This window comes from Polypterus senegalus, chromosome 3, assembly GCF_016835505.1.
Source record: "Polypterus senegalus isolate Bchr_013 chromosome 3, ASM1683550v1, whole genome shotgun sequence".
Lineage (NCBI taxonomy): Eukaryota > Metazoa > Chordata > Cladistia > Polypteriformes > Polypteridae > Polypterus > Polypterus senegalus.
In genome coordinates this window covers 282,647,850-282,673,981 of record NC_053156.1, presented here as the reverse complement: position 1 = coordinate 282,673,981, position 26,132 = coordinate 282,647,850, and positions in this window count along the sequence as shown.

Sequence of the window (26,132 nt, the reverse complement as noted above, 5' to 3'; positions counted from 1 at the left end):
CACCTGCATTCAAACTTCTGAGTCCCTCAACGGCTTTAAGAAGCATTTAAAGACTCTTATTTGGTGAATTTCTGTCTAACTGACAGGATTTGTAACCTAGGAATTGTAACAAGCTTACATTTTGTTCTCACCTCTTCACTTGTGGTGATCAATTTTTATAACATTGTCCTGAAACACTTGTTCTCTATCAATCCCCTAGACTGATGTTTCCTTGATTATGACTTTTGCAAGTCTCTTTGGATATAGTTGTCTTCTAAGCAAATAAATATAAATGTAAATTTCCACCTGTTGCCTCACTGCCTCATTAGCAAGTAGTCCTTACAGGATCTCAGTTTGTTTACTCACTCAGGGTTATGATATGAAAATGATCAAATCATTCAACAGTGATGTAAAATGGATACACCTTCATCCATCCATCCATTTTCTAACCCGCTGAATCTGAATACAGGGTCACGGGGGTCTGCTGGAGCCAATCCCAGCCAACACAGGGCACAAGGCAGGAACCAATCCTGGGCAGGGTGCCAACCCACTGCAGGGATACACCTTGTATTGGTTAAAACAGCGAGGTGCACTTGAACAACATCCAATTTGGTCTCGGAACTGGCAACAGAGCCAAAAGGGCAGAGTTGCCTCATGAAGTACAGCATGGTTTAAAACAGCTACTGGATTAAAATATATTTCATTAACAAATTATTTTTTATCCATTATTGCTAAACTCAATCAACCTCAAGGCCATTGCACCTGGAACCTACTTCTGGAAACAATGGTGGAAAGGTCAGACTAGGTATAAAGATTTTTGGCTTTCAGAAAAAAAAACACAACACAAATACAGAAAATCAAAAAAATAATAATAATAATAATAATCCAGTAATATACTGAGCACCAGAAAAATATGTAATATGATTTTTTACAATCGCATAATAGCAAATCGACACATACTATTTCTACTACCAGATTCACAAAGTCTTTCAAGTAAGATATCAATTTTATTTCATCTAATTTTTAGCAAACTAGTTGAATGAAAATAAAGGTCCCAGAGTTTTACTTCAAAGTGAGATAAACCAATTTTGGTTCCTATCCACAAGAAGGTTTCAGGAAGATCCTCTATTTATTTTGATCCATAACAGCCTACATGCAGTTAATAACAATGTATAGATGTTAACAGATTTGTGTATTTCCTGATTCTAAAAGGACTCTTGCTGCATACAATAACACAGGCTAAGTTCAGGTTTTCTTTATTTGTCAATCTCCTTCTAGGTATAGCCTACCATACATGGTCCTGGACTATATGAGTCCTCTTGTGGTAGACCACCTGGGCCCTTGAGTAAGGCCCTTAACCTGCAATTGCTGAGCGCTTTGAGTAGTGAGAAAAGCGCTATATAAATGCAAAGAATTACAATTATTTATTATCTATCTATCTGTCTATCTATCTATCTATTAAATATATCAGCATTTCTTCTATAGAATAGGAAGTTTTTATAAGCATAAAGAACCAACTTCACAGAATGAAATGGTGTCTTGTAAACCAAAGGTTATGCATGGAATCACACAACCCAGGAAATAACCATAAAATGCTGTTAAGTGCTGTTATTATTTTTAAGAGTGGGTTAAGCAATTCATTTTGTGCCTCCAGTTATCCATGCATGTATTTTTTTAACCTGCTTATCCAGGATTGGGTCATGAGTCAGTAAAAGTCATGCATGCAGCTTGCAAGCCATACATTTGTAATCCTCTATTTATAATTTGCTTTCTATAGCATGCTTGGGAAGAACATATGAGTCCTTTGGTAACAAACTACAACACATGATCTTGAGATGGAGTTGTACTTTTTAGTGATTTTTCTCTTTGACGGGTTTGTTTAAAACATGATGCTGTAAATTTGTGGTATACACACAATTTGTGAGCAGACAGAGCAGAAATAACATAGACAATGCCTAAGTATAAACCTGTTAAACGTGACCATAATGTTATAGTGTCACAAATATCTGTTTTGGCAGCAGCAAAACCTTCTTATAAAAGCTTTTCATACCTTTGGGGAAGTAAACCCAGCATAACCAGGCAAGGTGCCAGTCCATTCCCATAAATACTGCATCTACCTCACTAATCTATACTAATAAAAGGCAAAGCCCTCACTCACTCACTCACTCACTCACTGACTCACTCACTCACTGACTCATCACTAATTCTCCAACTTCCCGTGTAGGTAGAAGGCTGAAATTTGGCAGGCTTATTCCTTACAGCTTACTTACAAAAGTTGGGCAGGTTTCATTTCGAAATTCTACGCATAAGGGTCATAACTGGAAGCTATTTTTCCCCATATAATGTAATGGAGTCTTGAGTTGGAGATGGCCGTGGGGCGGAGTTTCGTGTGACATCATCACGCCTCCTACGTAAGTACGTAGAGCACAAGGAAGAACTCCAAACAGCGATCAGCACAAAACGCCATTTCACAATTGAGAAGGCAGAAAAACATTATGAAGCAAATGATGCATACAAGCATATTCATAAGTACAGCTACTGCGGAAACAAAGCACGGCGTGAACCGTAAGTTTATATTAAATTAAGTTCATAGACAGGCTACCACTAGCGTTTGTAATTTAGTGCCTGCCCATATAAGGCCGCCCATCAGCGCAATCCAATACAAACACTGCCGGTAAATATTCACGGTGAAGGACTGTGCTTATGCAGAGGAAGATGAGATGGTCAGGGTGGTGTTTGGCACAAACTCATTGAAACTGCGAGAGAAAGTTTTAAGTGCCGGGTCTTAGCTGACATTACACGAGATGGCACCAGTACAGCTGGGAACCTTCGATGCAAGAACACCAAGCTGCTCACGTGAACTGACGCAGTGCACAGACAAAAAGCAACAGTTCCAAAGAGTGCTGAACAAAACCGAATTACACAATTGAGAAGGCAGCAAAAAATATGAAGCGCCTTATACATACAATCATATTCATAAGTGCAGCTACTGCGAAACAAAGCACACGGTGGAAAAAGTGAATGTCCTGCTAAAGGAAGACAGTGTAAAAAAAACCCGTGCATGCAGTTTGTCACATCACAGATAAAAAGGAAGACGAGCTGTTTATTGATGCAGTAAGGAACTAATCGATGAATGAAACCTCTTATCTTTACAACGATTGACAAACACGGAATGTAACTTGAACACATCCTACAAATACGAGCCTGATTGAAAGAAATAATGATAATCAAATCCTTGATGACAGCAACATTCAATAACACTCACAAAACAATTACTGTATATTGACAATCATGTTACGCTATTTTTAAAATGTTCCCTTTTCTTTTTCATAACTTCTACTTCTCCACTGCGGTACACGGGTATATATATACCCCGATCTACAATACATACTTTAGCTTAGACAAGTCACCCGCTGTGGCGCTAATTGTAGAGTCTTCACCTCTAACGCTGACATTCGAGGTTCGATTCCCGAGAGGGATGTACTGACTATGTATGCGCTACCGATTCATTTTACCTTCATCTCCTTGGTTTGGGACGTATGAAAAATATTAGGTTAACGCAGAATCATGTTACGCTATTTTTAAAATTTTCCCTTTCTTAGCACAAGCACAGCTGAGAAGCTTCGATGCATGTACTCCATAACGCTTAAAAATAACGATTTAATCACACTTTCAATTCCAAGCAAACGGAACTTTTGTCAATGCATGATTTCCTGGTACATCCATTACACTGATGCACACATCACAGCTACAAAAATGTTAGAGTCGGAATAAAGCGCGTTCCTACGACTGATCATTTCGACTTCCCGAGTGAAGCCTTGATAAAAGCATGGTTTTGTGCACACTGAAAAGCAAGCAAAATTAGATGCATTACAGAAAGCGGACTTTGTGGCTCTTACTGGGGATCATTGGACTTCGTGACCGTTAGTAATTCTAAATACATCTAATTACAAAATGTTCAATGATCACACTGTTTTAGCCTAATGTACAAAATAATTTTGGCTAATGTTACTCAGAGTTTAAAGAGTAAGCTGGTCAAATTACCTTTTATGTTTCTGACTTATTTTTTAAGAAGAAAACTGCACTTTATGGTGAAATTTTGGTTATTATTATTTAAAGACAATACTATTCTGAAAATGTACTTAAAGTACTTAAACTACCACTTTATTTTTAAGTCTGCCCAATTTTAACCAGGGATGATATTTTTGTTTCTGTTTTGAATTCAAATGCAGTTTAAAGGCTTTTTTTCAGAAATTAAAACAGCTTCAGTTTACAATATTCATGTCCATGTCTATTATTTGATTCTGTCGCCCACTAAAACCGTTTTAAATAAAAAAAAACATTTGCGATTTGGGGCAAATTTACGTGTGCGATTACATACGATTAATCAAGATTAATTCTTACACAGCCTCTAATTAATTGGATTAATTTTTTTAATCGAGTCCCACCCCTAATATATATATATGTAGATTTGTATATATATGTGTATATACAGTATATATGTAGATATGTATATGTTGTATATACAGTATGTATATATATATGTGTGTATATATACAGTATGTGTATATATATGTATATGTATATATATATGTGTATAGATGTGTATATATATATATTTATATATATATTTATATATATGTTTATATGTATATATATGTTTATATATGTGTCTGTGTGTGTGTATATATATATATATATATATATATTTTTAAAATGTTTGCTTTTCTTTTTCATAACTTCTTTAACACACTATCTCCGCTGGGCTGGTATTCTGCTAGTCTATAATAATAAAAGGCAAAGCCCTCACTCACTGACTCACTCACTCACTCACTCACTCACTGACTCACTCACTCACTCACTCACTCTCTCACTCACTCACTGACTCACTCACTCACTCACTCACTCACTCACTCACTGACTCACTCACTCACTCACTCACTCACTCACTCACTCATCACTAATTCTCCAACTTCCTGTGTAGGTAGAAGGCTGAAATTTGGCAGGCTTATTCTTTACAGCTTACTTACAAAAGTTAAGCAGGTTTCATTTCGAAATTTTACACGTAACGGTCATAACAGTCGACAACGTCCGCCATGTTGAACTTTCTTATTTATGGCCCCATCTTGTTAGGCGGCTTCCCTGCGCTAACCGAAACCGATGTACTTACTTATTTCGATGGTATGACACCACTATCGACCGCCATATTGAACTTTCCAACTGTCACCAATTTTCAAACTTCCCGTGTAGGTAGCAGGCTGACCCCATCTTCACGAAATTTGGTAGGTGGCTTCCCTGCGCTAACCAAAACCGATGTACTGCATTTATTTGGTGGTATGACGCCACTTTTGGCCGCCATATTGAATTTTCCAAACGTCACTAATTCTCCAAATTTATTTCGAAATTCTACGCGTAACGGTCATAACAGTCAACAACGTCCGCCATGTTTAACTTTCTTATTCATGGCCCCATCTTCACGAAATTTGGTAGGCAGCTTCCTTGCGCTAACCGAAACCAGTGTACATACTTATTTCGGTGGTATGACGCCACTGTCAGCCGCCATATTGAACTTTCCAACGTCACTAATTCTCCAACTTCCCGTGTATGTAGAAGGCTGAAATTTGGCAGGCCCATTCCTTACAGCTTACTTACAACAATTAAGCAGGTTTCATTTTGAAATTCTACGCGTAATGGTCATAATGGTCAACAACATCCGCCATGTTGAACTTTCTTATTTACAGCCCTATCTTCACGAAATTTTGTAGGTGGCTTCCCTGAGCTAACCGAAACCAATGTACGTACTTATTTCGGTGGTATGAAGCCACTGTCAGCCGCCATATTTAATTTTCCAACATCACTAATTCTCCAACTTCCCGTATAGGTAGAAGGCTGAAATTTGGCAGGCTCATTCCTTACAGCTTACTTACAACAATTAAGCAGGTTTGATTTCGAAATTCTACGCGTAATGGTCATAACGGTCAACAACGTCCGCCATATTGAACTTTCTTATTTACGGCCCCATCTTCATGAAATTTGGTAGGCAGCTTCCCTGCACTAACCGAAACCAATGTACATACTTATTTCGGTGGTATGATGCCACTGTCGGCCGCCATATTGAACTTTTCTACAGTCTCTTCAACAGTTCCCAACGATAACTGAATCCTACTTACGTCCATATATACGCCCATAGCCTGCAGCTCGGTCACCGTGTGAAGCGGCGCGGTCCCCATCCCAACGCCTCCCACGTTGTTGGCTGCCTGCCTATATAAGACCGTCCGTCGCTCCAGTCTCTACATTCCCTTCCTTACTTCGCCACAGGGATTCACGTCTCCCTACTGATAACTACAGCCTTTTTGTTTAATCCACGGCTTTTCCGCTGTTTTATTGTTTGTTTATTACAATCAGTTATTGTATAGGTATTTTACACTTACTTACATTGCTCAGGTACCCATTTCCTTTATCATTCCAACCCACATTACCATGTCTATCGAGGTGATCACCATCGATCAAAGAACTGTCACTTACCGAGTGGTTTCCATGCCCAGAGATGGCACCTGCCTTTTCCATTCTCTTTGTTACATATTGCACGGCCATATCAGGCTCACTCTTGATATGCGGAGGAACATTTTGTCTTACGTACTGAATGACTGGGACAGGTTCAAGGTGTGGACTGATGACGGTACAGGAGATAATTATACTACACAGGAGCACTAGAAGAGTGAAATGCTTAAGCCCTTCACCTATGGTTCTGCATGCGAGTTGATGGCTGCCACTGAATTGTTCGGTTGTCGCTTTCAAGTGTACCGAAATGGCCAAATATTTTACACCTTTCGACAACCGCCAATGCCTCTTAAACATAGATTGACAGGTGACGATTTCAGTAGTGGACACTTTGATGTTTATGAATGTTTAAACTCTGAAAAGCTGGATGTGATTTTATCGATGAAACCAGTTGTGTGCTTACAACGCTTGACAGATGCCAAATGTCACTTCAACACAACAAGTCCTGCAAATACTGTCGTAATTGAAACAAACCATGAAACTCAAACCGATTATGACAGCAGCAATCCAAGCTGTGAGATTTGAGACAAGATTACTATTCACATGGCCAACTGTACGTTGCATGCTCAAGAATAAGCTCAGCGTACAGCTTAGTCATATTACAACCGGAGGGCCGAACTGACAATGTGGTATACAAAGAGATCCTTAACAAATAATTATTGCCATATTTTCCCTCAGTTTAAAAAGGTTAAATTATCTTATTAATAAAAATTTTAATGCAGTTCTTCGCTACTGCGAAGTGCGGGTATTTTGCTAGTAGCTATTAAAGCAAATATAGCAGTTAATAATACAAAATAAATTAGTAAGAAGACACAAAGCACAAGATGAACTTCCTTTTCCATCTGCTTTTCCTGGAGAGAGTCAAAGTGGCAACAAAGCAAGCTTGAAATAACATCCCTCCCAGTTTACAGCAATGGTCTCCAGTATCTCCTGGCAATTGCCAAGTGTTCTTGAAACAGCCAAGTCATGGCAAGTCCTGAATCTGACCTCAGGGTCTTCTCCTAGTGGACATGCTTGCTACACCTCCTGGAAAGGTATCCAGGGGACATGGAGTACATTCCTTTAACTCAGCTCCTCTCAATTGGGAGATTTACTGGTCAGCTCATCATAACCTTTGCCAAAGAGTGACCAAGCAATACTACTAGGAGCCACACTGTGGTGACTTGAGTTCACAGTCTCAGTATGTGAGAATAAGAATTTAAACTGGAAAAGCAAACATTTTATGTGAGGACTAAGCTCTCATTTCATCGATACACTCTGATGCAAAGTTCTAACAACTGGCATTGCTGCTAGCACTTATACTGTATTTTTTATTCTTAAAACAGCAAGTTGCCTTCTGTGATGAAATAAATAATAGATATTCATTCAACTATCATGTCCAGCCACAATCACAAAATGAATGTGTTTATCTGGAATGTTGAATACATACTGTAGATAGGCAAATAGTTGACTAAACTATCCTATCCAAAATGACATAATTAAAAAAACAGAATTATTTATCAAACAAAAAGGAATTCCATATTCAATAACAATGTAAATATTTTTTTACATAAACATGTGCTTTAAAAATCTACAACCCTATAACAGTAAAGGGAGATTCAGGAAATGAGTAGATGAACAAGTTTCAAAATTTCTGTGTTTTGAGAGTTAATTAAATCTGAATCCTAAATTAGCAGATCTGTAAAGACTGAATTTTGAACCAACCAGTCAGACATCACACCAGCAGTAAACTGTGTGCAGAAGAATTAAAAGATCAAATCTGATTAATTTAATATGACAAAATGTAATAATTTAGGTTCTATTTTAATTTCTAATCACAAAGACTTCCTTTAGCAATATCACAGTGTGAACCTGAATGAAATGAAACCTGTCCTTGGCATGGGAACTGATAGATGAATACTCCATGAATACACACACACACACATAATGTATATATATTTGAAAATCCAAAGAGATATAAGAGACTCACAATTAGTACCTAATTATGTTTAATTATGGTTAAATGACTATCAACTTTGTGTTTTTTTTATTTGTTTTATTGATTTTATTTGAAGAAAGCAATGTTCAATTTCTCCTTCTCTACCTTAAGCCCATCCAGGAGTACACCCAACACAGCTCTTTATGAGTTAGGAGTGACTGTGACACCAAGGCTGTCTGATAGAAATTCAAAGATTTTTGTCTACAATGATGTTAATTTGGTGCAGGCCTAAAACATGTGGCTCAGGACAATTTTAACCAAGATAAAGGTGCCTGATAAAAGATTTTAAGTTTGAATGCTTTGCACATATGGAGCCTGAGTGTATTCTGTGCATGGCTGCCTTCCAGTCCTTTTTTGAGATGTTAAGAGAAAGATCCTTTCCCCATCATACCCTGAGATCTTTGAAAAGAAGAGACTTATGAAATCTTTTCATATATTATTGAGATGTAGTCTGAGTCTTCAAGACTGTTCAGTATTGCCACTGGAATAGAAACGAGTGGGAGGTGAAGAAAATTTGGCAGGTTCATTTTAGTGAAGTTTCTGATTTGAAAGTAGTAGAAAAATTGATTTGATGGGAAGTTGAATTTGAAGCGTAATTGTTCATAAGATGCAAAGACATCATCTATATGCAAATCTGTAAGTATTTTAATCCTGAATGTTTTCCAAACATTAAATACTGTGTAGGTTTTAGGATTTAGAAAAAGGTGATTGCCTTTGTCACACACATGCACATGGGAGACAGTTTATAGGCTCAAATAGTGTTGTTTTCTTAGCTGAAGCAGGGGTTGGCGCTGTTATCTGATCCGTTCTCCTTTTGTCTATCTGCAGTCCAGCTGAAGACAGTGCCTCTCAGTGACATCATTACTCTTACACCCACTGATGACATTACTTCCACCCCCGTGTGATGACATCACTTTCAGTGCCCAGAATCCATCTAACTGCCACATCAGTTCCTTTTCCGGGATCCCTGACTCCACCTTTTCCTGTCTTCCACCATATTTATAAACTTGTTTCATCATATTAATAAGTTCTGTCTTGAACTCATGCTTATGAAGACGTTTTTTTCATTTTGACTGTCTTTTTCTTTTCCAAGTATATGGGGTGGCCATCCCCAAACCTTTTTTCTGTCTACTGCCAATTTTATTACACGTGTAAAAGTGCAAGAGATAAGAGCTTCTTTGTCTTCAAGTGCTTCCTGCACTCAGTGATTGATGGATTATTGAATTGGATTGTTATTATATTGACGATAACGTGTGTTTACTAGGGCACAAAGCAGGACATATATAGATTTTATTTCTATTGCAGACCGGTTTTGCGTATATTCATCAATTTGAGTCAATGTCCAGGGGCCTCATGTATAAACGGAGCGTACACACAGAAATGTTGCGTAAGAACTTTTCCACGTTCAAATCGCGATGTATAAAACCTACACTTGGCGTAAAGCCACGCACTTTTCCACGGTACCTCATGTCTTGTCGTACGCAGTTCTCCGCCGGTTTTGCAAACTGGCGGCACCCAGCGTCAAAGCAGTGCTACTGTTCTTGTGTGATTACTCATTATTTTCATGACGCGGCTTTATAAATACACAGAAACTAACCGCATATTGTTTATTAGTGTAACGCATCTGATTGTAATTAACTTCTAACAATATAATGGTCCAGGGAACAGCCATAGTATTTCAAATACCATAACTGCTTTAGCGTTGTTACTCTCACTTCTTCTTCTTCTTCTTCTTCTTCTTTCAGCTCCTCCCGTTAGGAGTTGCCACAGCGGATCATCTTTTTCCATATTGCTCTCACTGCACCACTCAGAGTATTTATATCACTGTATCTGAGTGTGAATCACAGCAGCAGCTGATCGGAAAGAAAATTATCGGTATACGGCATTAAGCACACGCTGTCTCAGCCACGGCAAAACGTTTCAAAGCCTTTCCTGTACAGACTTCGCGGTTCAGAAACAGTTTAATCCCAAGAACTTTAAATGCACTCAATCAATTGCAACTTGTAGAACTGTCTGTACTTATAAGTACAATCACCCCACTGTAAACTTGCATTATAGTTATAATATCTCACAATCTGAGCCACTTTATAAAGCGCGTATTTACATATGATGACGATATCATTTTTAAGGTGAAATGCAGCAAAATATGTTTGTTAAATTATACACATAAAACTTTAACTTCATTTAAATAATCTATATTCTTCACTGGGAGTGTCGTGAAGGATAGAATAATTAAACATGTACTACGAAGATATTTCAATGTTCTTTAAACGTTTTGAAGAATCGGCGCTAAGCTTACAGATGGCTTAACTTCTATTACAGAGCTGATTGTATGGCGATCGGTTACTTGGGGAAAGAAAAGCACTGACTGCAGTGACGGCTACGCCAATATATATTGAATATAAAACAGAAAGAGAAAATAACAACACAGCTAAAAACGCAGCGACAAATTTCGGCAAAAGTTAAATGCTTGTGTCATGAGCACGAGGCAGCTAGTGTCTGCAACATACGTGGCCATTCACTGTGCATGACATTGGCGGGCGAAGGAGCCACCGATTCTTTCTCTGCCCAGTGCCACCACAAGCTTAGAGCCGCCCCTGAGTACTGCTGCAATAAATTATTTCATCGAAGTGAAACACATGTTTAATAACGTGCTTTAACTCTTATCATCATGAAAATGACATCACGTATACATCTCAGTATTTTAGTTATTCAGAGAGCTGTAATATCACAAATGTAATGGACTCTGTGTACAGTTGGAGGAAGAGAGCCAGTTTAAGAAGCAAGTAGTGATTCACACACATAGAGCACACAGAAAATCAAATACAAAACAAAGCATTTAACGTGCTACTTTAATTACGATGTGATTTGAGAAACTGGTTAATTAATTAATTTCCGGCACTGTGCGATTTTGTGAATGTGAGCTTTCAAGTTTCTCCAGCACGCTATATCACTCGATCAACTTCCTTTTGTTGATTATACCACGGTTTATTTGAACAAATAGTATGTTTTTCCTTTGCCTCCACTTGGTATTCGCTGAAATTCTTATATTTTCCCCGTGCTTTTCCCATTGTCTTTTCACAGAAGGCTGCGCTTAAGGGTGATTTATATTGATTTGCATATTCAAATAGGCGTAATTCTGGGAGCATTTGGGGCGTTACATAATGCGCGTGCACGAGCGTTAGTTTTCACGCTGATCGGGATTTATGTAGTGGAAGAACGTGGAAGTTGGAGTACGCACAGATTCCTGCATCTGGATTTTTCTGTGCGTAAGCACATTTCAGCTTTTGTGCTTACGCCATGTTATAGTGCGAGTTCTACGCACGGCGTTATACATGAGGCCCCAGGTCTTTATATAAACTGCTCAAAAAATTAAAGGAACACTTTGAAAACACATCAGATCTCAATGGGACAAAAAATCCTGCTGGATATCTAAACTGATATGGGCTGATACGGTAATGTGTTAGGAATGAAAGGATGCAACATCATTTGATGAAAATGATCAACCTAGGGAGGGCTGAATTCAAAGACACCCCGAAAATATACCGAAACATAATGTCCCACCCAGAGGTGTTCTATTGGATTGAGGTCAGGTGAGCGTGGGGGCCAATCAATGATATCAATTCTTTCATCCTCCAGGAACTGCATGTATACTCTCACCACATGAGGCCAGACATTGTTGTACACCAGGATGAACCCAGGACCCACTGCACCAGCATAGGATCTGACAATCAGTCCAAGGATTTCATCCTGATACCTAATGGCAGTAAAGGTGCCCTTGTCTAGCCTGTAGTGGTCTGTGTGTCCCTCCATGGATATGCCTCCCCAGACCATCACTGGTCCACCACCAAACTGGTCATGCTGAACAATGTTACAGGCAGCATAACGTTCTCCATGGCTTCTCCAGACCCTTTCACGTCTGTCACATGTGCTCAGGTTGAACCTGCTCTCATCTGTGAAAACCACAGGGCACCAGTGGTGGACCTGCCAATTCTGCTATTCCATGGCAAATGCCAATCGAGCTCAAAGGTGCCGGGCAGTGAGTACAGGGCCTACTAGAGGATGCCGGGCCCTCAAGCCACCATCATGAAGTCTGTTTCTGATTGTTTGAGACATTCACACCAGTGGCCTGCCTTGTGGAGGTCATTTGAACTGATCTGCTAAAATAAATGAGTCTAATATTGTGTGCTAGAGAGTTCACTGGAATAAAACACATTTTTATTCAAATTAATTTTGAGTCCAGATATCTCTTGAAATTGTGCTAGTGCCTTGAGGAATGCTGGTATGGACGTTTGTGGGTCTGATATATACAGTACAGTACTATATCAATTGCATATAATGAAACTTTCTGTTTAAGTCCTTCTCTGGTAATCCCCTTTATCTCTGATGCATTTCAAAAGTGAATGGCCAATGGCTCAATGGTGACTGCAAAAAGCAATGGTGATAGGGGGCATCCCTGTCAAGTACCACATTCTAGTTTGAAGTAGTTTGAAATAATGTTGTTAATCCAAACAGAGGCTTCTGGACTAGTATAGAGAAAAAAAGAAAATTAAGTTTTAAAAATGTCTGCTGGGGCATAACGAGAGCACCAACAAGTCATTGATTTGAATAACAGGTTTAATTAACAGCAAAAAGTTGTTTCTAATTAAGAACCAAGTGCTGCTATCATTTTCTTGTACTGTGGTGACCAGAACCTGACAAGATACTCCACATGTGGTCTTACTAGTGCATTATATAGTTTGAGCAAATTGTCCCTTGACCTGAATTCAATAGATTTTATGATAGGCTAACATTTTATTTGCCTTTTTAATTGGTTCTACATATTGCATAGTCAATTAAAATATTGTGTTAAAATAAACCCCCTAAATACATTTCAGAGGTTACTTCCTGTATGACTGTGTCACCTGTCATGTATTTGTAATTGGTGGCAGTTTTCTTTATATCATTTAAACATTTTAGGTTAAAATGTTTTCAAACTGCTAGAAGTATTTAGCAAATTAACTATTATTCAAATGATGCAAGCATTTTATAATGCTAATGCAAGTTTTATCAAGTTTTGTCTCTGTTTGTTTTTTTTTAATGTTTGTCTCTGTTATTGGATGCAACTGGTTCAAATTTCATGTTTTTCTGTGTAAACAGGACTAAAATAAAACCTAGAACCATCCTGAAAAACCAATTCAAATCAGTGAACTTCCAATGCTGAGTAACTGGCATGAGGTCTACAGCTTTACATAGTATTTTTTATTTAGGCAGTTTTATCATTCTTTCCTGATTGTATCATAATTATTGAGCACATCCTTAATAAGAAGTATAAATCTGACGTCGCACTTTTGTGCACAGGAGACAGCTGAAGGGCTCTGATGATTGTAATTCCCTGCCGCTGCAGTGCTTGGTGTTGTGTCCTAATGCCTTTTCTCTTCTTCCCACTGCAGACCAGAAGATTGATGGCTATAACACCACTGACATCATTTCTGGTGTTTGTCCAACTGGACTCGCCTCTTCCTGGCAGAAAGACTCTGCTATCTTGAGGCAGTTCAATTAAGAACAACTCCAAATATATGAGGTCACCAGGGCAGTGCCCCAACTCTTCATTATGGTCTGTCTGACCTCCTACCCCACATATAACGTGGCCAAGCAGTAGGTGAAAGATATACAATTTGTAAATGTATTTTTTATTAGATTTTTCAACTGGTAAATCATTCATCATTGACCATTGAGATAAATTATGACGCTTTTGGTTTACTGGAGTTTGTGTCTGTTTTCTCAGTGTCTGACAAACGTGAGTCATAGCACAGAGCATTTTTCATCTTGAAAGTGCTTTCAGTATGGCTTGTTCCACCATTATGTTTGCACCCTCCTTATGGAGAGGAAAAAGAAAATACTTTCAGTCAGAGAAAGCAAAGTAGGAGTAATTTTGCTAAAGGGACTGTGTGGGTTTCTTAACTTAAAGTGTCAAGATTTGCAAAAGGCTAATTTCACATGTTACAGTGATTAGAGAATGCAATGACTAACCCATTCATCCATCCATCCATTATCCAACCCGCTATATCCTAACTACAGGGTCATGGGGGTCTGCTGGAGCCAACACAGGGCACAAGGCAGGAAACAAACCCCAGGCAGGGTGCCAGCCCAGGCAATGACTAAATGCAGACTGATATTTCAAGATTTTACAACCAGGAAACATAGCTTGTAAAATCAAACTCATTAGTATAAGTTACATTATAACAAAAGAGGGTGGGACAAGTTACAAAACCTGTGCTGGAACACATGCAGGAGTCCATCTCACCTGAGACTTTCTTTCATCAACTGTAGCTGAATCTTCTTCAGGTATGTACCTGCAGTATTTTCACTGTTACTTTTATCTTCATTTATTATTCTGCTGTTTAAGAAAGCCACTAAATGAAATAGTTCAGGAAAAGCCTGATGAATGATTACTACACTTCTACTGGTAGTCCTATGTTTAAGTCATTAAAAATCTGCTTTCTGATGCTTTAAACAATTACATAATAAAATATAAACATGAACATAATCTTATATTCATCAAGCTAATATCATCCATCCATCCATCCATTCTCTTCCGCTTATCCGAGGTCGGGTCGCGGGGGCAGCAGCTTAAGCAGAGAGGCCCAGACTTCCCTCTCCCTGGCCACTTCTTCCAGCTCTTCCGGGAGAATCCCAAGGCGTTCCCAGGCCAGCCGGGAGACATAGTCCCTCCAGCGTGTCCTGGGTCTTCCCCGGGGCCTCCTCCCGGTTGGACGTGCCCGGAACACCTCACCAGGGAGGCGTCCAGGAGGCATCCTGATCAGATGAGGTGGCTCGGGCATCTGATCAGGATGCTAATATCATATTTACTCTAAATATTGGGCATCAATTTGACATTAGATTAGATCAAATTACATTAGATTATCTTAGATAAACTTTATTAATTCCACAGGGAAATGTAGATGCATACAACAGCAAAAACATTAAAAAACAAAGACACAGACCCACAGGACAAATAATAAAATCAATCAACAAATAATAAGTGTATATTGTGCAAAAATTGAAAAATTAACGTAAAGATTATAATCATTTATTCTGGGATGTCAGGAGAAAGCATAGCACTGGGCAGATTAGACCCCCTGAGGGGCTTCTTGGCACACCATGGAGGAATGAGCCTTTGGTTAAAAGTACTCCTGGATGGGATGGAGTGAGATATTACATTTCATTCAATATATGTGAGAAGTACAATACCTTCTAAATGCAAAGTAGAATAATGAAAATAAAAAATATCAAATACTCACCAGTCTATCCCCCCGTTTGACCTTCTTTTATTAAATACAGTGTCTAAAACAGCCTACACCCATGACTATGCCTGAAGCATAGGGTGCAAAGAGGAAATGCTGCCTTGCAAGGACATAAATAATTATTTGCTATGACATATGTATAACAGCATTTTTTACAGATTATTAGAAAATCTGATTATTCTTTAATACCAAACATGCTGTGAAACAACAAAAAAAAAAATGGATTTCCTTCATTTACGTTTGTTTCACACCACTTTGTTTTGTAAACTTTATTACAGTATCCATCCATTATCTAACCCGCTATATCCTAACTACAGGGTCACGGGGGTCTGCTGGAGCAAATCCCAGCCAACACAGGGTGCAAGGCAGGAAACAAACCCCAGGCAGGATGCCAGCCCACCACAGGGCACACACACACTAGGGGCAATTTTAGAATCGCCAATGCACCTAACCTGCATATCTTTGGACTGTGGGAAGAAACAGGAGCACCAGGAGGAAACCCACACAGACACGGGGAGGACATGCAAACTCCACGCAGGGAGGACCTGGGAAGTGAACCCAGGTCTCCTTACTGTGAGGCGGCAGCGCTACCCATTACGCTACCGTGCCACCCTTTTAGTACAGTAGAATAACAATAAGTAAAATCAAGGGCCACATTCTAAAATGAGTGGATAAGAATTGTACTATAATGGAAAATATTAATTTCTTAACACTTACTTCTTTTCTTTGTCTTTTTTTTTTTCTTTTCTGCCCATTGCTATCAGGCAGTTCAATGCTTTCTCCTAATGTGCTTGTTAAGTTAATTTTGTAATATAATTTTGAAATGTCTGCACGATAAACATTTATTTATTTATTTATTTATTGGTTATAGTATTTATCCTGTTAGTCTGTATCCTTGTTTTTTTATTTTTCTGCTGCTGTATGTATCTGAATCTCCCCATGGCAATCATAAAGTTTATCTAATCTAATCTAATTTAGCCATATATGGGAAACTTTGGTTGAAGGTGCCCAGGAGAAGGATTTATGTTTATATGTACTGATGGAAAAAACCTTTGTACTAGCTTTTGTGGTTACAGAAGAAGAATATCAATGCATGTAAGTAATTCTGACCACCAGGGCAGAACTGGAATTAAAATGCATACCAGGAATTTCATGACCAACACAGGTCACATTATAAATGCACAAAAAAAAATCCATGCCATGTAAAAGACGGCCTTACCCTACCTTAGAAAGTCACCAAGTGGCACAAGAGTTCAGTGCTCTCAGCTACTTTGTTCATGATACCTGCCCTTCAGTTCAGTTCCTGGTATATAATTATATAAATAACTGCTGCATCACTACTCCAATTAACACCCTTTATTTTAACTTTCTTTATAACTATATGACCTCAACACAAGTCTTGATGAAGAGGTGGGCTTCAAAACTTTGTCTGGTTTTGTTGTACCCAGTATAACTGATGTGACACTGAGTTCTGAGAGCAGATTTATGAAACTTCTGTACACACAAAAGTAAGCTCAAAATGTTTGTATGCAGTGTTCCACACAAAAGTTGTAATTTATAAAAGAATACTTGAAGGGAAAGCTTATAAATATTTATAGCAAATTTGAACCATCTGGGGTGGCACGGTGGCGCAGTGGTAGCGCTGCTGCCTCGCAGTTAGGAGACCCGGGTTCGCTTCCCGGGTTCGCTTCCCGGGTCCTCCCTGCGTGGAGTTTGCATGTTCTCCCGTGTCGCGGGGTTTCCTCCGGGCGCTCCGGTTTCCTCCCACAATCCAAAGACATGCAGGTTAGGTGGATTGGCGATTCTAAATTGGCCCTATTGTGTGCTTGGTGTGTAGGTGTGTTTGTGTGTGTCCTGCGGTGGGTTGGCACCCTGCCCAGGATTGGTTCCTGCCTTGTGCCGTGTGTTGGCTGGGATTGGCTCCAGCAGACCCCCGTGACCCTGTATTCGGATTCAGCGGGTTAGAAAATGGATGGATGGATTGAACCATCTGCAGTGTGACAGATAGGGGGCGCTCTTGCTCCCTTGAACTCCTGTCCACGACTCCAGACACCAGGTAAAAGTCCAAATGCTGACTTTATTCAATTGCCACAGTGCACAAAACACCCTCTCCTCCACTATATTCATACAAATCACAATTACTAACAATAAACCAATCCTCCAGCTCCCAGACGTGTTGCCACCCTTCCACCCAGCTCAGCTCCCCGTCTGGGAACTCCCTTAGTCCTTTTATATAGCCTGACCCGGAAGTGTTCCCAATCCCCAGTTCATGTGACTCTCAATCACTTCCGGGTCAGGTTCAAGTCCTTTTCTTCAGCCTGTCATTCCTCTTGTCCACGTGTGCTTCCGGGGCGTAGGTAAAATACCCGTTAATCCTCCCTGCAGCATCCCCTAGTGGCCCCTATGGCATCCAGCAGGGCTGCGTATACAAACTACAATGTCCATGATGCCCTGCTGGTCTTCTGGGGAACTCCATACTGCAAGGAGGGCTCCATCTGGCGGCTTGGGGGTATTGGCCGGGATAAACGGCCGGCCATCCATCACAGCAGGTAGGTGGGCTAGACATGATTCTAAAATGAGAATACGCGTCTAGGAGCAACTGCTTAAAAAGTCTGTAGTAAAAATAAACAAATTCCACCACAGCAGTGTATGCTCACGGGGCTTCTTCCTAAAACACCCACTCTCAATTCCTCCAGTCCTTGCACTTAAAACCACAGGGGTTTCAGGGAAAGAGCAAAATGAAGTGAATAAAAGATCTGACACTGACAGAAAAACAAAAGCTAAAACTGCTGTTGTCAGTTCAGGAGTTTACTAGCACAAGGTAACTAAAGCTTAATGATTAATCTGTATATCGTAGATATTGTAGTGATCTCTGTGTCATAGTAGAAAGACAGACAGACACACAGACATATGTCACTGCTGCTACTGGGCTCCGTGCAAATGAGAAGTGCCTCAGTCTGCTACAATATCTTTCTGTCATTTTGACAATTGTATTTCAGCAAGTCGAGATTAGGTAAGCATTGCGATCTATGGATATATACATGTTAGAGCACTGTGGCTACATTCTGGCATGGCATGTTTGCATTCCCAATTAGACAGTCATGTTAACTTCCTTTAGTTTTTCATTTAGACATACTGTCACAAGATGGATGTTGTGAAACCTCATCTGTTCATCTACTAGTGTTGTTAGGCAGATTTGTTGTTTTAGGTGTTTTGAGTACTGACATCTGCATCTTCTGTGGCCCTTTTTTATTCAGCGCTTTTAACAACAGTGTTTTTGATGAACTGTGAACCATATTTTACTTTGAAGGCATATTTTGCCATTCATGTTTTCATGAACATAGCTGCCAATTCTTTTAAACTTACATTGACTCCTACACTATCAATGTACCGTATATACTCATGTACGGTATAAGTTGGGTCTTGAAATCCAAAAAATCGATCATAAAATCAGACCCCGACTTATACGCACGTTCAAAAATGCAACACTTACATTTTTTTACATCCTCTTGCCTCCTCCAATCTTGCATCAGTTTTTCAGATACATTGAATTTTGTTGCAGCAGCAGCGCAGTTACCAATTTCTTTCGCTACTTCAATGATGTTTAATTTAAAACCAGCTTCATATTTTCTTCTGATCTTCTGATTTAACGCTTCATCATAGATAAGGGATTCTCTTACGATAAAGGTGTATGAGGGCGTGAGATACAAAAAACACAAATCAGTGCAAACGTTGCTTCGAAATAGTTCAGGTATTACCGTGTGGTCACATAGGCACAATAGAGAAAGAGAGGTTAGGAGCACACACTGATACAGCACATCGCCGCACCCACATATTAAAAAAGGCAGTGTGCTCCCTGGTTACCCTCTCAGGTGAGTGTTAGCATATCATAATCTCTTGGACCACTAGTGTGAGTTTTTTTGCATTGGACTTATATGACCGACATTATAAAATACCAGAAATTATACAGTGAAATCAAGTCCCGACTTATCCATGAGTATATTCAGTAACTGTGAACAACAAAGAGTACGAACTGAACTTGTGCATGTGCAATGTGCCTTTCTACACATGCAACACACATTTATAGGTTTAATAGGGGTCTTTTTAGAAGAGTTATCGGCTGTAGACAGTTTATAACAATCAGAAGCTTGTTCTCTGTCAGATCAGGTTAACGTGGGCACTTCTGATCTTTGCAGCTTAAAATAACCTCCCCTACTTTTAAGTCACCTTCATGAGATGTTGGATTGGTTTACAAATGTGATACTCAATTGTTTCCACTAACTTTTGTGCAAAATTCGCTCATGGTTATCTTCGGAAATATATATTATACACATGGCCCTATGAGACTAATCTGTATACAACATTTTGAAGAAAGTTGGAAATGACAACACCCTTTATCAAACTGGATACATGTGGCCATACTGGCTAAATGACAACTGAATGACAAAATGTATGATAATCCATATCACTGAACTGTAATTGTAATGTGCATTGACGTAACACATATTTTAAACCTTAAGAGTGAGGAATATGATGTCCATACCCTATTTTAGTTCAATTTTAAGATGACCAATACTGTGTATTTGCACTGAAGAACGTTTTTTGTCAGTTCGTATCAGCCTCACTTCTAAGGATCAGAAACCAAAGTGCAATAAAAACACAGGTTTGATTGCTGCAGATTATTTATAGCCTATTGGTTTGACACAAAATGACTTGTTCTGCACGATCTGAAGACTATGCAAATGGACATGTACAAAGGGAACAAATTTTTTGGACTGCTCAGATTTTTCGCCCATGATGACTTATGAGACAATTTAGACTTTCAAGAGCCATTTTCTTGGAGCTACGTGCTGCATTGGCCCCATTAGATAGATAGATAGATAGATAGATAGATAGATAGATAGATAGATAGATAGATAGATAGATAGATAGATAGATAGATAGATAGATAGATAGATAGATAGATAGATAGATAGATAGATAGATACTTTATTAATCCCCCAAGGGGAGGTTCACAATATTAAAAAGAGAGCCTGCTGAAATCAAGCTGAAGCTGTTCATATGCAGGTTTTAACAATGGTTAGTTTTCAGGTAACCAACATCTACCAGGGGAACTGACAGGTCAGGAATTTCTTGACCAAGCTTCAGCTATATCATGCCCTCTATGATGGAAGCAATAAATGGCTGATGAGACGCTACATTCAGTTTTCATTTGGTGTTGGTATGCAAGCCAACCTATTTGTAGCTGTTTCTGGTTTCCCTAATGCAAGTGGAGCAATTGACAGTAATCATATTACAATAAAGGCATCTAGCAAGAACAACACTGTTTTTGCTACCTGCAAACAGTGACATTCCATTAACGTAACCTGTGATGCCAAGATGAGACTGATAAATGTTGTGGCTTGGTGGCCTCGATCAACCCATCATTTATTTATTTTGAGGCAAAGTACCATTGATCAGCTGACTTGTAGATAGTGCTGTACACGATGGCTGGCTTAATGGTAAAGTAACTGGTAGAACCCTGTGTTTCATATTTTTTTTTTATTTGATTTGATATAGTTTATTAATCCTAGAGGGGAAATGATCTTTTCACATGATCTTTGGAGGTCAGTGCGTAGAGTCAGCCATTGCACAGTGCACCTGTTTTCAGGATAAGGGTGTTAATCAAGGGCCCAACTCAAGAGTAGGATCACTTATGGCATCCTTCCAGATATCAGTGTTGATCCTTAGCCTCAGAGCCAGCACTTCACCCTATACTGTTTATTGAAACAGCAATCATGTCATTGCATTTACCAGGTAATAGTGGTTACCCATTTAGACACTGGCACCTTATGCTTTTTCCCAACCCCAGACCGTAGAGGAGAGACACTTTAATGCACTGTGGAGTGCACCATAGAACTCCTCAAATGGTGTTGTCTTGATTTGTCAGGTGGAAGTTTGCTCTTCCAGCCAGTGTGTGTGTGTGCCCTGCAGTGGGCTGGCGCTCTGCCTGGGGTTTGTTTCCTGCCTTGCACACTGTGTTGGTGGGGATTGGCTCCAGCAGATCCCTGTGTTAGGATATAGCGGGTTGAATAATGGATGGATGGAAAAGTAAATCTGGCTGCAATAATAGCACACTGAGTCTTTAAAACTTTTAAAGAATATAGAAATATAATCAACTTATACATTTTAACAATTTACCTATAAAATGTGATATTATAAATGTTTTAATGTATCTCCTCTTTAAACTCTCAAGTATAAATTTTAGTATTCTAAATGTTTAGAGAGCTGCCATAACATGAAGTTAATATTGTAATGGCGCCCAGTCATCCAATCAATGAGCTGGCATTACATCACCAGCAGCAGTGGCGTCTTTAAAAATGGCAAGTCTGCTTTGTCGTAAACAGAATTCTATCTTGTGCAGCAAGCAGTACTTTTATGAACAGCAAGCCATGAAAAGAGAAAAAAAATGTTCATTTCGCACTTGGCGCAAGCAATACAATACATTGTTTTCTGTGTTGAGACAAAGGCTGTGGTCCTTTTAAAGAAACACTTGACGATTAATGACTGGGTCTGGAACCAAGTACATTAGAAAGGATTTAATGTGCTTCGTTAGTTATGATGGGATCTGAGAAACAAGACATCTTAAGATGCTTCCAGGAAACCCAGCCCCGATCTGACTAAACTATGAACTCAGTTACGTCCTCTCTCCTAGAAAGTCACCTTTATTGATATTACCTTACACAAATTATGGTATTCGCTCTTGGTTGTCTTTAGGCATTTTGTGGTTTTGTATTTTTATATTCCTGCTTTTTGTTTCTTATTCAAATTCAGAACTTTGTGTTTCATTTTAGGTTTCATATTAGTTTGTATCCAGTGTTAGTAATTTGATCTTATTTTGAGCTATCATCGGAAAGGTGCTATTGAAATGAAATACATTATTATCATGATTATTTTTAAGTCTTTAGTTGTCTGCATATTGATTTGTCAAAGTTTTATACCGGATGCCTTTCCTGATGTAACCCTCCCCATTTATCCAGGCTTGGGACCAGCATGAAGAATTACACAGGTTTGTGCATCCCCTGTGGCTGGGTTATAACATCCTCAAAGAGGCAAGATTGTGTTAGTTTGGACATGTGCAGAGGAGAGATGCTGAGTATATTGAGGGAAGGATGTTAAGGATAGAGCTGCCAGGCAAGAGGAAAAGAAAAAGGCCAAAGAGAAAGTTTATGGATGTGCTGAGAGAGGACATGTAGGTGGTGGGTGTAACAGAACAAGATGATGAGGACAGAAAGATGTGGAAGAAGATGATCCGCTGTGGCAACCCTAATGGGAGCAGCTGAAAAAGTAGAAGAATCATTAACTCTATAGCTGAACAAAACTTCAGAGTTAGAATGTAAAGATTTATGTGTGCCAGCAGCCGTACCACCTGTGGATCAAAACAGGTCATCCACCTGAAGCTACGTCTGTTCAGACCTGGCCAGTATTTGGATGGGAGATCATCTAGGAAAAGCTTACATTACTCTAGGAAGAGGTGTAGGTGACGTCAGCAGAGGGCGTTTACCCTGTGACCTGTGTGTGGGTCCCAATTCCCCAGTGCAGTGATGGGAACTCTGTACTGTAAAAATGGTGCTGTTCTTTCAAAATAGGTATATCAATCAATCAATCAATCAACATTTATTTATATAGCACATATTCATACAAAAAAAATGTAGCTCAAAGTGCTTTACAAAATGAATAGAAAAACAGAAGACACAATAAAAAATAAACATAAGTCAACATTAATTAACATAGAATAAGAGTAAGGTCCGATGGCCAGGGTGGACAGAAAAAAACAAAAAAACTCCAAAGGCTGGAGAAAAAAATAAAATCTGTGGGGTTCCAGACCAAGAGACCGCCCAGTCCCCTCTGGGCAATCTACCTCACATAAACCAAACAGTCCTCTTTGTATTTAGGGTTTTCATGGAAGGACCTGATGATGATGGTCACGTAGACTTCTGGCTTTCAGTCCATCAATGTTGGTGCATCATGATGCTTTGAGTAGGTGGTGGTGGCGCAGTTCGCCACCACAAAGAAACCGGAATAAGAAACAGAAGAGAGAGTAGGGGTCAGTACAAATTTTGGAGCCACTGTGAATAGTTATTATGAAGAATAACCTGAGGTCCTGACTCTCTATGGTCATTAAAGATCTCTGGGCATCTTTCGTAAAGTGTAGGGTGTATCTCGATGTCCTGACTAAATTGCCCATCACAGCTTCATCCATTCTGACCCCCTAATCATCCGCTGTCTCTAATCAGCTAACTGTCTCTTACCCCTTCACCATCTAATAGCTAATGTGTTGTGAGTGTACAATAATGGCTGCCGTCACATCATCCAGGTGGGTGCTACACATTAGTGGTGGTTGAAGTGGTTTAACCTACTGTCTATAAAAAGCGCTTTGAGTACCGAGAAAAACACTACAGTAATGTAATTATTATTTGAAACACGAGTAGAAAAAGGGACACACAAATTATGCTCAACATTTTCAGGGTGACTTAATTGGAAATTAAATTTCACCACTTCTGTCTTTTACTGTCCCATTAACACACAAAGTGTAAAGATGAAATACAACTAACGTAGGACAAGTAAAAATACTTTACAAAAATCATCATATACAATGATAAAATGAACCGTTATGAACAACAACAGCATCACATCACAGAAAAAAATATCCATGCGTTTTTTTCATTGCTATGCTAAATTATCTTCTTTACAAAATCTGAATTCTTACTTTTTCAAATTAAGCAATAAGTTAACTTGCAATAACTACCATGAAAAATTCAATGGAAATTATTTGACTTTGTGTTTTCTTGCTCATGTCTGATCTTTTTGATTGGCACTGCAGTAAGCAGCTGTAATTGTTATTAGAATTTCCATTAAACTATTTAGTTTGTCATTTGTTCATGTTAAGTTATTTACGTTGAAGTAACTCAAAAGTTCAAGTTAGTGTAAAACGTTCACAGGGCATGGTTTCAGCTGTTTTGCCATGTGACAAAGCCTTGTAGGGAAAGTTGTTAATAACACTAATGTGGAGGGAAACAATGATTGCTTTTGTCAATATTATTTTATTCTGATGAATTGATGACATGTATTTGGTGTTACTGTCGTAGATTCTGGCAATCGAACAACACAGTCAGTGCAGTGAGGGGCAAGTGGGGGCCATGTGCGCTATACAGACAAAGTTACCACCCTCAGATCTACTTCTTATAGATTATTTCTATATGCAGCATGTATAGTCCCCTCCATGATGTTTGGGACAAAAACTCATTTTTTTCTTGATTTACCCCTCCCTTAAGTTTAAAATTACACATTAAGCATTTCAGGCATGATTCAAGTGTACATTGCAGAATGTCATTTAAGGGTATTTGTACTCATTTCAGTCACTCCATGTACAAATGACAGCACTTTTCCACACAGTCCCTTTATTTTTGGGTACCATAATGTTTGGGACAAATTGTCTTACAGGTGTTTGTGATGTCTCAGGTGTGTTTCATTGCTTCATTACTGCAGGCATAAGATACCTGGGCTTGCTTCTACCCATAGTTTCTGTATTGCCATTGTTCAGCATGAGATCAAGTGTGTGCTAATGAAAGTCATTATGAGGCCGAGAAATAGTAATAAAACCATTAGATGGATCATTAAAACCTTAGAGTTACCAAAATCAACTTTATGGAATATCATTAAGAAGAATGAATGAGTAGGCCAAGGAAAACCTCCACTGCTGATAATAGAAGAATCCTCACTGTGGTAAAGTGGAAGCACCAAATGCCTGTGCGACAGATCAGAAACAGCACCAGGTGATGTCTATGAATCACAGACTTGAAGCAGTCATTGCATGCAAAGGATACAGTAGAACCTCGGTTCACGACCATAATTCGTTCCAAAACTCTGATCGTAAACTGATTTGGTCGTGAACCGAATCAATTTCCCCCCATAGGATTGTATGTAAATACAATGAATCCGTTCCAGACCAAACGAACTGTATGTAAATATATATATTTTTTAAGCTTTTAAGCACAAATATAGTTAATTAAACCATAGAATGCACAGCGTAATAGTAAACTAAATGTAAAAACATTGAATAACACTGACATAACTTTGAACAACAGAGAAAACTAACACTACAATAGTTTGCGCTATAGCGCTACCAACCGCTGGCTAAAAGCACCTTTTTTTAAAGAGTTTTAAGCACAGGGAAAAAAATGAACATTTGAAAAAATCTGTAATTTAATAAATCACCAAGAAAAATAATATTGCAACAATGCATGCTATGAACCGATCGCTGGAAACAGAAGTGAAAACAAAATCAA